Here is an 11,379-nt window from a genome sequence, read left to right as displayed (position 1 = left end):
ATGTAAGCCAGTGTTGCATCACAGCAATAAAAGGTAAATTAGATAGTGCAGGTTCCAAAAGGCAGCCAATAGGATGACAGAATGAGGCAAATGAAAGCACTGAGATAGCTTTCAGGGGAAGTGACTACCAGCCTAAGGCTAGATGAACAGGAAGAGGTAGAATTCTAAGAATCTATGAACTTAGGCCAGGAGGCCCAGGCAGTTGGTAAAGAGGACACACAACTAGCTACAGCTGACACTTCTGAGAGGATAGGAAAAGGCCAGTTCTTAGAGTGCTTCAAGTAATCCAGGAATGGAGCTAACAGTTGCTACGAGAATCACCCAATGCCTCTTGAAGACATTTGAAGACAAGTGCTTTCCACTGCCCACTGTCCAGTATCTCTAGGACCAGTATCATCAGATGCTAAAAAAGAATCATCATGGTAATTTACAAAGGGGGGGAGAGGGAGGGAGAAGGAGAGAGAAGAGAGAGAGGGAGGGAGAAGGAGAGAGGGAGAGGGAGAGAGAGGAGAGAGAGAAAGAAGAGAGAGGAAAGGAGAAGAGAGAGAGAAAATATAGCTTTCATGGAATCAAAATAACATCAGAAATAGAAAATGGAAGAGTTGACCTAAGCTGCAGTGAAACGGACATAGCTGTCCTCCACCAAACTTCTCTATTCCACAGCTAACTACAGGCTCTACTTTCTACCAAATGCAACCAAAGGATAAAATGAAATATTGTTACAATCTTCCCTAAGAACCATATTAAATAATTTGTCCTGGGCCATATTTCTGTGTAGTAGTTACTGTTCTCAATGTTGTGACCAAATATCTGGCAAGAAGCAACTTAAGAGTGGCTTATTTTGACACTTGTCTTAAGGGTTCAGTTCATCAGGATGGGGAAAGCATGGTAGCAAAATTGTTCTTGGCTGTGGTGACAGGAATGTGGTTACTTGCTCACATCTGAACAAATCAAGAATCAGAGATGAGACAGGAAGTAAAACCTGCTTAAACCTGCAGGCCTAACCCACAGTGACCCATTCCTCCAGCAAGGCCTCCCAACCTTCTACAATCTCCCCAAACAGCACCACCAGCTAAAGATTCAAGCGTTCAGAGTCATGAGCCTGTTGCTGGGATGACTTTTCGTACCTAAAATGTACCATTCTGCTAGACTCCATAGGCTCATGGCATTCTCATAATGCAAAATAAATTCAGTTCAACTTTAAACATCTGGATATTAGTTTCAATACTATTCAAAAGTCCAAATGTCTTCTAAGAATTAAGGCAGTCTCATAACTGTGAGCCCCTATAACATGAGAAGCAAGCACATGCTTGCAGCATTCGACGGCAAAGTAAACATTCCCGTTCTAAAGTGGACGAATAGGGGAATAGCAAGAAAAGATGAGACCAAGAAAAACCGAAACTCAGGGAAAACAACTCTTGCACCTCCATGTCCAGTATGTCGAGATCATGATGTCTCGTCTAGCATCCAGTGACCTTGTGTTGCCCTGCCCCTCCAGCTCTGTTATCTTGTTATCTTGTGCTTGTAGCCTCTCTCTTAGACCAGCTCCAAAGTGCCAACAGCTGTCCTCAGAAAATGCCAGGTGTTTTGATACATGGACCATCCTGGTCTCTATTTCAACCTGGGGCTCATCTTTGTACTTTATGTACAGCCCACTGATGGTCCCCACACAATGAACCAACCATGCTATAGATGACCTTTCTTGAGATTTATGGAACCTTGCTTCAAGCCTCTATGACTCCTTGTATACTGCAAGCCTCTATACCTCTTGTATCCTGCATGTGTGCAAAATCAATACCATGTGAATTGCCACCATGTTCTGCTATCAGCTTAAGGAGTACCCTGGGCCCTTTGGAATATACCTGCAGATGCCTATGTGTTTTCGTGGATGAATTGGGGAAATGTTTCCTTGGGCAGTTATCATCCAGCAGAGTAGCTTGAGTGTTCTATGTTTTCAGGTACCCTCCTCCAGGTACCCTGGAAGCTTTGATGAGTGAAGGAAGTCTTTCCCTTATGGTACTTACCTTATTGTCCTGGTGCTAAGTCCTGTATTTCTCATTGCTGACACTTACCTCTTTAACAATTGTAGCCACTTTGCATCAACCCTGTCTTCAACTTTAACTGAATTCAAGTACCTTTCCTTACTGAATTGCAAATTCGGTCTGCAACTTTAACTTTATTCACACTCCTTTCTTTGCCAAAATTCACATTTCTTCTGTTTCTGATCTACTTTCTACTCTTTCTCATTATAATTACAGGTATGAAGGGAGCAATAACCATGTCACAACCTGAATAATATTCTGTCTTGAAATTTCTTCCACCAAACAAATTGATCCATTGCTTTTGAATTCAGCCTTATTTGAGTTTTCAAGACATGGGCAAAAGGACGCCATGTTCTTTGCAAGAATGTATCACAAATAGCCTCTAACCTAGTTCCCAGCACAGTCCTTGCTTTCTCAAGCCTTACTAGCCTGGTCTTCACTGTCCACATTTCTATTGATAATGACATTTTGAGTTTCTACCAGAAATGCCTACTAAACTCTGCCTGCAGCCCCTAGGGCTTCCCTAGGCCACAGTTCCACACCTTCCCATAACTCTCCAACAAACCAGTTCCAAAGAACTACAAAGCACATGGTTAAGTTTTTCACAGCAACAACCCCAGTTCTCGTTCGCAATTTTCTACATTAGTTACTTTTCTCATTGCTGTAACCAAACATGTGACAAAAAGCAAACTGAGGATGGGATTCTTTTGACAGTGGTTTGAGGGTACAGTCCATCGTGGCATGGAAGCCACTGCAGCAGGAAGGGCTCATCTGTGGCAGCAAGAGTATGGTGCTTCTTGCTCATATCAGGGTGGATCAGGAAACAGAGACAGGACAGGAAAGGGGACCAGGCTATAAACCCTAAAGTGACCCATTTCCTCCAGGGAGACACTAACTCCTAGAGGTTCTACAACCTCCCTACACAGCACCACCAGTTGAGAACTAAGTACTCAAACACATGTGCCTGTGGCTCACATTTCACATCCAAACTGTAACAATAAATTCCCCAAGGAAAAAGTGACTGACTTTGGACACGTTATATACATTCACTCGGTATTAGTTTCCTTTTCTGGGATTAGCTCATCTACCTTGAAAGATAGGAACAAGTTTACCAATAGATTATAAATAAAGGACTACTACAATGCTAGGTCTGTGACAGACCCAAAGCAAACAGCTGACTTCCATCTCCTCCCTTATTTCTCATCCATTTTTGTGAAATAAAAGACTTTCTTGCTACAGAAATTTCACGCATCAGTATCTGTAAGATCATTGGCTGAATAATTTACCCTGTTAACTATGAGGCTTTACTAGTCTGACAGGTCAAATACTTGAGAGTTCTAAGGAAGGTATATGTAAATTGCTTACAAGAATGAATTTATTGTGAGGGTACATGGGAACAAGAAAAGGAGTTCTTAGAACAATTTCCTGACAAGGCTTCTGTGAGTCACATTGTTATTTACAAAGCTCACACTCAAGAGCTATGTAATCAAACTACCAAAAAAATAAAAACTCATGTATTTTAAGTAATTTATGATTTTGTGTTGGGCCACATTCATAGCTATCCTAGACTGCATGCAGACAAAATGGATACCCTTGAGAGTATAGCAATGTATAGAAGATTCATAAGACCCTCAACAATTCTACCCAAGTTTACTGGGGACAAGGACTTGAACTTTCAGCTAGATTGGCTAGCACCAAGAAAACAAATGACCACAAATGCTGTCGAAAATGTAGGGGGAAAGTAACCTTTATTCATTGCTTAGGCGAGTGTAAACTGATGCAGTCACTATGGACATCATTATGGAGGTGTCTCAAAAGATTAAAGCTATAACTACACTATGACCCAGCTATACACCTCTAGACATATGCTCAAAGGACTCTATATCACACCAAAGATCTATGTGGGCACCTGTGTTTATTGTTGCTCTATTCACAGTAGCAAGGAAATAGAATTAGCCTAGATGCATATCAACTAATGAATGGATAATGGAAATGTACATATACACAATGGCACATTATTAAGTAGAAAAGAAAATGAAATTTGCAGGAAAATATTATAGTAAGTGTGGTAACCCAGGCTCAGAAGGACACATACTGCATGTTTTCTCTCAAACATGGATCTTAGCCTCTAATTTTTATATATGTAAGCTTATGTCAGAATGACTAAGTTTGGGAGCCAAGAAACTAGAATGGGATCTATGAGAGGAGGAAAGGGCTTTAGGAGAGGAGGAAGGGAGGGTGGTGGAACACATGATATGAATAGTGACAAGAGAACACAGAGTATAGTTTATAGGAGGAGTGAGGGGTAGAGACATGGGGGAAAGGAAAAGGTAGGGAGGTCGACCCAAACCAAAGGATGAATTTTAAAAGTCCTAAGCAAACCTGATACATGGTAAGCAGTTTTTAAGGGGATGGGTTATTAAATGAAAATCCCAGGGCCAAAGATGGCCCTCTTCTGTAACAGCAGTTGGTCAGGAGGCCCCCAACAATACAAGATACTTCCATGCTATTGGTTGCCCACTAGAACTAGACAATAAGAAGACCTTATTGTTGAAACATCACTTTGGTTGTTGCAGGACATACAGAAATCAAGCTGAAACTAGCTGGAAGCTTCCTCCCTAGGGGCTAGCCCTCCTAGTGCCAGAAGATGCTGCGCAAGCCTTTGGGTGAGAATTTTCATCAACTGTTTTATTCAGCTATGAGTCCTGCATGCTACACTACCAACCCACCAGGCAAGACAGGTCCACTGGTGCAGTGGTGGCAAGTTTGTTCCAGTAATCAACCACTTTCTGACTGGGTTTGAGACCTGCTTGGTGGGAGTTCACAACTGGCAATGTAAACCTGGTCAAAAGGGCATAGCTGAGAGATCATAGGACCTAGTGGTGAAGCTACTGCTGTTGTTTTTTCTAAGTGGGCATGATGTGCCCATCATATTGCCTCCTAAATAATTTTGTTTGTGCCCATAATTTAGTTCTGTTGCCAACTTTGGTGAGAGAGGCTTATTTTTGCAGTGGCCAGTGGCTACTACAGAGACTCATAACTGGCCAAAGTGCTGAGAGTAACTGACTGTTCAAAGCTAAACCCTAAATGAGACATCTATACCACTCCTCCCTGACAAGGCTCAAGGAACAGAAAGAATTAATGAGTAGAAGAAAGAGTGCAATGGTTCAGGATGCCTTCTTGGCCTGACATGGCCACTGCACTCTTGAACTCTCAGCAGTTGTGATGATGAGCACCATATTGGGTCCATCTGCATTCTGCAGACAGCCAAGGGGAAGGAAGGAGGAACAGGCAACACACAGCACCGACAAATGGATGGATGGGGGGGTGGCAGATGGAGAGGGACTGGATGAAACCATGAAGGCCCATCCTTTTCTTAGGTTATAAATGCAGTTTATGGTTGTTGGAAAAGGGAAAGACACTTTTTCAATGCCATAACCACTGGTGAGGTGCAGATGCTCCTGCAAAACACCCCTCCCCCAAACCCCCTCTAAGTAATCCTCATTTAACTCAGTAGGCCACCAAAAGTAAAAGAAAACATTTGCTTCTTGCCCTCCAAGGTCGACTAAGTTCCAGGGGACCGTGGATCATCTCTCATAATGTCCTGAAACTGTGGTGAGTCACCTGTCCTCTTGATCAAGAAGGCCAAGGAGACACTACCAGGTGGACTTGAACCAGTGTTCAGTCAACAAAGAGGAGGGTCAACACAGAACAAAGAGGAGGGTCAACACAGAGGAAACATTTCCTCCATGCTTCCATGTGAAGCCATCCACAGTTGAGCAGGACCTTTGACTTATCGTCACATAGATGGAATTGGAAAAGGAAAGAGCCAGGGGCTCCTCCCAAGCCCATGTGACCCCTGAGAAACAGATCCCCAACGACCTTAAGAGTAAAAACAAACTGGTTTATCTGAGCCGACTGCATGGTCTTAAACACCCAAAAGGAAAGTATAACCAAAGATTAAGTATGCCCCCAAAAGTTCCTATGTTGGAAACTTAATACTCAATTTCATATGGCAATGGTATTTAGAAAGAGAACCTTTGGGAAGTACTTAGAATGAGATAAAATCATGAGGGTGGAGGCTTCGTGGTAGCCTTAGTTTGCTTCGTGTAAAGAAAAGAACTGTGCTAACCAAGCTTGCTCTATCTGCAGTATGACATCTTCTCCCATATCCTGACTCAGCAGGAAACATCCTCTCCAGAAACCGTATTCCAGCTTTCCAGCCTCTAGAACTAAGTAAGCCTCTACCTGATAAATTACTTTGTCTCTGGTATTTTATTATTGATAGGAAAACAGAGTAAGACATATACTGACAGTCAAAATTGCATTGCACTTTTAGAAAATCCTCAGAATTCCCAGGTCAAGTTTCATCTCCTCTTGACCTACTGGGGGAAAAAAATTTAAAAAGGGAAGAGTCTAATCCCTAAGTCTATATGGCATAAGGACTTAGCATTCTCTTGTTTTATAACTCACCTTCCTCAGCCCAAATAAGCTGAAATTCTACATGTGACAAATAGCTTCTGACCTAGCAATGCTTTTCAGAGATAATGAGAAATGAAGCAGGGCAATTCAATGATACGAGTTTCCAACCATCGCCAGCCAAAGACCCAAGGTGTTCATTTTCTCAATTACTGTAAAGCTCATTTTCTTGCTGGATGGGAAAGCACTCCTAAGCAAGCCTTGGGGCTAATTGTATATATCCGGGCTTATACAGTGTGTCCTAAGCCCAAAGGCTGCAGCTAGCAATTATATACCACTGATTAATGTGCAATCGTAAATTTAGAGGCTCGATGTTCCAAAGAGGCTCCCTGCTATGTGAGATAATGAATAGGAAATTGTCAGAATAATTAGCCAGGCCAGACCTTACAAATGTACCTGTGAATACAAATTAACAAAAAGAAAAAAAATCTGCCCTTTAACAGAATTAGGGATTTAGAGATTGAAAGGTAAAGTGTGAGAGAGGGACAGTGTAGTAAAATATTCTTTCCTTCTCTTTTCAGCCTCATTTCTCTCACTGGCCTCAGCGTTTGAGCAGAAGCAGGTGCTGTGCTGCATCTCAGGTCTCCTTTCGGAGAATCAGAACTATTCCACTAGCTACTAGCCCTGCTGCCCCTGTGACCAGCTCCCTGTGGAATCTGTTTTCAGCAGGCAAGACCTGCTTCATCACTGGCCAAACCTCCTCCAGAGAGAAAGGAGTGATGGCTAAGGCCAAGTTTCAAAGGCCCGGCCCCTTTTCAAAATAAAACTGAAAGCAGGAGGCCCATCCCTGAGTTAAACTGTCCTGGGGATGTTCACAGAACCCTGAGTGAGTCTGCTTTACAAGCATCTTTCCCTCCTTCCCAGTCCTTGTTCCTTCCCAAGAATTACTCCCTGGGAAGTCTTCTGCACACTACATGTACTGAACTCTGCTTCCTGGAGGATACAGCTGCAACATGGGCAATCACACATTACCAGAGAAGTAGTCCAAAAAAATGTCCCTGACATAAGAACAGCCAACTTTTCTAACGAGAAGCCTAAATCCACACTGAGCTAAGTTTTGCCTTGAAGATTTCCCTTGTGTATATGTTTGTTGGTCGACAGGTTTGTTGGTTGGTTGATCTTTGTTAGTCTGAACTAAATATAGGTACATGTATTCTCAAAGGTGAGTAAATATACCATTTTTGAATATTTTCTAAAGAAATAAATGTGTGTATGTGATTGTATCCTGAAAATACTCCAAAGGAGGAACAGTTAATCTTAAAAACCAATAGTATTTCTGTATTGCAGTTGAACTATGTGATTATGTATATAGGTTGACTATAGATTCAAATAGAGCCGAAGAAGGCATAAAAGAAATGCACATTCACTTTGCTTTGATGTAAAGATCATTACAACTTATCAATACAATAAAGACCACCACAACCTCCATTAACTATAGAAATCAAGTTGCAAACTATATGGTTAGTGCGCAGGACAGATGGCCCATTTTCCAAGTATCATATGATATAGTTTCAAATGATGCAGGTTAAGCAAACTTGATATCTGAAAACACACATGATCATAAAGGATGAACTAGGGAGTAGTTTTTAAATAATGCATTATAGGGTTTGGTTAAATATTTCATTTAAAATGAGCCCTAAATTTAAAAATTGTATTTGCCTTCCATTTTCTCTTTGATATCTTGTTTGAGTATTTGAGGCACCTTCTCAGTACCATCTATTTTCTGCAAATATATTAAGCTGTACCACCATTTTCATTTTTTAACCTGTCTTTGATGCACAGTCTTCTTTAAATATTTTATTTATTATTTTTACTTTATGTGTATGAGTGTATTACCTGCATGTATGTGAGTGCACCCGTGTCATGCAATGCTGTGCAGGTCAGAAGAGGGCTTCGGATTCCCCTTGAACTGGAGTTAAGGACGGATCATAATCAACTTGTGGGTTCTAGGACTTGAACCCAGGTCCTCTGGGTTAAGAGCAGTTAGTGCTCTTAACCACTGAGCCATCCCTCCAGCCCCAATGCACAGTCTTTTGCAGCTTGCCAGAAGTATGCTCTAAGGTGAGCCATTTATCTAGTCAAAGCCTCAATTTCTTCTTCCATAAAATTGAATTGGAACTAGCTAAGAGCCGTTTAACGCATTAATGAGGACTATATGAGGGATTACCTTGCACAGTCGCTACTGGTTATTTGTTGTCAGTTATGTAGAAACTTTAAAGGGGGTCAATTCAAATGATGGTGTGATTTAGAACACATTTACCTACCTTGTAGTTTATATGGATATATAAAAAGAATATTGTTAAATAGCTTTCCAATTCTACTTATAATGATAAGGTGCAGAGCAATTCATTCCCCCTTCCTGAAAATGATGTAATAAAGGAAACTTCTGACAGGTTAAGAATATCTGTCTTACACAAATGCACAATGTTCTTTTTAAATTCTGGTGCTTGCTGAGGTAAAGAGAAGTCATAAGAAATGGCAATAGCCCCAAGTATCCACATATTTTGTAATACAAAGATTTAGCAAGAGTAATAGGTTGCAAGTAATCATTCTAGAAGAAACTCTGTACTGTGTTTAGTAAATAGTTTTTTTGACTACTGGGAACATTTGTTTTAAAGCTGAACTTGCTGAAAAGCCTGGGGCAAAATTTTAAGACTGTCCCAAAGCACTGTAATAGGGCAATTAGTGCCTAATGATATAGAAGAAGGGTGCAGCTTCATCCTACATAAAATTGAAAGAGAAGTATTGCTTGAGTTGTTAAGACCACAGAGGCATGCATTTTCTACTATCAACATTACCATGGGGGGCGGGTACAGCAATTAAAACATTTCATCTAGAAACAACCTATCAACATTTAGAAACAAAGATGCAAAAGAGTGGTTAGAATAAAGAAAGTCTTGGGTTTTGATGTTCACGAAAAGTCTACTTTTGCGTATAACAGATTTATGTTTGGTGACCTTGGTTTTACTTTTTCTTCTACTTTTTTGTTTTCTGCCATGCGTGATTTTAGGGTTATCTATGTTTTGGAGTTCTATAGTTTTAAATTTCCCCACTCACAGCTTTTCTCCTTTATGTAGGCTAAAACCTTTGTAAAGTTTGAAACTCTAAGAAATGGCTTTCTTTTCTTTTTCTTTCCTTTCTACCTCCCTCCCTCTCTTCCTTCCTTCTTTTTGTTCTTTCTTTCTTTTAGAAACAATTAACAAATTCATTTACCATACTGCCCAGAGAGCAGCAGGCCTGGAGGCACCAGAGCTGCTTGCATAAGGTAATGGACTGAGAGAGTTCCCCAGTTTAGTACTCATCTCATTTTGTTGGTGCACATGCAATTTCTCCAGCATGCAGTTCCCACTGTTCCCCATAGGCTCCAAGTATTTGAACACTTGGTCCCCAATTGGTGGTGCTGTTGGGGGAGGGTCATGAACCTTTTGGAACAGTGGTCATGCTAGAGGAAGCATATGGTCTCATTCTGTGGACTGAGAGAGTTCCCCAGTTTAGTACTCATCTCATTTTGTTGGTGCACATGCAATTTCTCCAGCATGCAGTTCCCACTGTTCCCCATAGGCTCCAAGTATTTGAACACTTGGTCCCCAATTGGTGGTGCTGTTGGGGGAGGGTCATGAACCTTTTGGAACAGTGGTCATGCTAGAGGAAGCATATGGTCTCATTCTGCTTCTAGTCTCTCTCTCTCTCTCTCTCTCTCTCTCTCTCTCTCTCTCTCCTCCTGCCTATGCCTGCTTGAAGATATGAGCACTCAATTTTCTGCTCCAGAACTCAGTTTTCTTCCTCCTGCCATGCCTCCACCACCATGATGAACCTCTAGCCCTCTGGAACCATAAGCCAAATAAACTCTTTCTTCTATTAGTTGCCTTAATCATGGCAGTTTACCACAGCAACAGGCAAGTAACTAATACAGTGTTCTGATCTTAGTTGGATTTCCAAGGTTGTGGTTCTGTGTATCCAGGATGCAGTCAATACTGACATGGTACACTGCCTTTCCACTGCTCCCAATTTGGGCTGAACAGGGCTTCTGTTTTTCTTTTAGGGGAGTGCTTTCTGGACCAAGATTGAACTATGGACCTGATTTCCATCTGGTTTCTCAGTCATAGCCTTTCCTCCACATTCCACCTAGCAGAGCAACAAATTCAGTAGTGAAAAGCTGGTTGGTCTTTTCTTCAGCAACTTCTCTGAGCTGAGCAGGAGGGACACACTGGTCTTTATATATCACTTGTTACTCTGGCAGGAATTTCATGAAGTGTCATGTAATGAGAACTGTACTTGGGAGTGGTTTGGGCAAAAGGTCTGCAATTCCTTGTCCAGGAGACCTAAGGGAAGTGAGGTTTCTGATAAGGGCTGAAAGCCTTGTTGAAACCTTATCTAAGGATGGGCCTGTTGAACCTAAAAAGAAACAACTTGACAAGTAGATTAAAAACGCAGAAACGGAACGCAAAGAGTAGGCAAATGGCTATGAGTGGTCTCAGAGAGGGGCCAACAGGATAACTATGACCTGACACTCGTTTTCAATCCCACCACTCAAACTTATTTTGTTCCTTATCCCCATAAGTCATTGACATGTTTAGATGATGCTTTGATGATCTTGGTGCTCTTGCCCAGATTTGTTAGCAGGGCACAGAATCCACCTTGAGCCGCAGCCAGTAAAACTAGAGCTTAGCGGTTCGTTTTAGCACAACCATTCAAGTGAATTTAACTGTTTGGTACTATTGGAAGTTCTTGGGCTAGTATAGTTATTTTGCTTGTGAGTTTTAGGGACAGTATTTGGGTAATAAAAATGAAGTTAATAAGAACCCCCATTCCTGTACATACAGTGAGGGTGAGGCCAAGAACTACTAACAATGAAATA

Source organism: Nannospalax galili, unplaced genomic scaffold (assembly GCF_000622305.1).
Source record: "Nannospalax galili isolate Female #2095 unplaced genomic scaffold, S.galili_v1.0 scaffold52, whole genome shotgun sequence".
NCBI classification, from domain to species: domain Eukaryota; kingdom Metazoa; phylum Chordata; class Mammalia; order Rodentia; family Spalacidae; genus Nannospalax; species Nannospalax galili.
This window is presented reverse-complemented; position numbering follows the sequence as displayed.